Source organism: Chrysochloris asiatica, unplaced genomic scaffold (assembly GCF_000296735.1).
Source record: "Chrysochloris asiatica unplaced genomic scaffold, ChrAsi1.0 scaffold00056, whole genome shotgun sequence".
NCBI classification, from domain to species: Eukaryota; Metazoa; Chordata; class Mammalia; order Afrosoricida; family Chrysochloridae; genus Chrysochloris; species Chrysochloris asiatica.
Window position 1 is genome coordinate 11,704,547 of NW_006408574.1, and position 1,339 is coordinate 11,705,885.

Consider the following 1,339-nt stretch of genomic DNA (forward strand, 5'->3'; position numbering starts at 1 on the left):
GAAACTAAATTCCCCCTTGTAAGCCAGTCATTCCGTGTCTTAATAGGCCCCCCATCTTAGGTAGCCAATGTCTAAGTTGCCCATTCTATCCACCCTTTGTACAGAGGGGATAGGTTTGATCCTTGATGTGAAGACTCCTTCCCTCTCAGTTGGTATTTTGAGCTACTATCTCCATAAGTTTGTGTTTTGTGCTACTATAGTCATAAGTATAGGTCAAGTTCTTCTCCCTGTCCCCTTCCTTCCTGTAGCACTGCCGTCTACCCTCCACTATGGAGAAGATGGAGTTGATCGAGATGGTCAAGCTGGCCAAGCTGGCCAAGTTCTATGATGACAAGCGCTGTGTGAGAGCCGTGATGGAGCAGGGGCCGAGCTGTCCAATGAGGAGTGCAACCTTCTCTCAGTGGCCTACAAGAATGTGGTCAGGGTCCACAGGTCATCCTGGAGGGTCATCTCCAGCATTGAGCAGAAAACCAACAACTCTGACAAGAAGTTGCAGCTGATTAAGGACTATTGGTAGAAAGTGGAGTCTGAACTGATCATCTACGCCATGGTCCTGGAATTTTTGGCGAAGTATTTAATAGCCATCCAATTTGGAGAGTAAGGTCTTCTATTTGAAAATGAAAGGAGATTATTGTAGGTACCTTGCTCAAGTAGCTAGTGGTGATGAAAACAAATGATAGATCATTCTCAAGGAGCTTACCAGGAGGCATTTGATATAAGCAAGAAAGAGATGCAACCTACACATCCAATTCACCTGGGACTGGCTCTTAACTTTTCTGTATTTGCCTATGAGATGCTTAGTAACCCAGAGCTTGCCTGTACGCTGGCTAAAAGGGCTTTTGATGAGGTCATCACAGAACTTGATACACTGAATGAAGACTCGTACGAAGACAGCACCCGTTGCTTGGAGACAATCTAACATTATGGACATCAGATAGTGCAAGAGAAGAATGCCACGCAGCAGAAGAGCAGAAAATCAAATGCTCATTAAGAGTCATCCTTCTCCCCTTCAAGAAACTGTGTTATACATCGCCTTATTCTATTTGGATTTCCTAGAGCAAAGAAACCCTTTCATGGGTATCAAACCAACTGTTGACAGTCTTTTCACACTGCAGCTTTGGGAAAGCTTTTCCTTGATTTGCCTTCTGGTATGCAGTTAGTGTTGTAGAAAAGTATTAATAGCTTCATTTCAGATAAACATAAGTTAAGTTCCAAGCACTTACGTAAGAACTAAAATGTATCTGGTATTATCTGAACCAGTTCTTGAAGTGACTGTCTTTTGTATTACAATGAAGATATTAAAATATAGTTATTACAATTAAAGAGTGTCCTGCATAAT

The 1,339-nt window shown here is 42.3% G+C and overlaps 1 pseudogene; it reads left to right on the top strand.

Annotated features, from left to right (window-relative positions):
- Positions 1 to 269: 269 nt before the first annotated feature.
- LOC102816877 lies at positions 270 to 1,056 on the top strand (annotated as a pseudogene).
- The last annotated feature ends 283 nt before the right edge of the window (positions 1,057 to 1,339 follow it).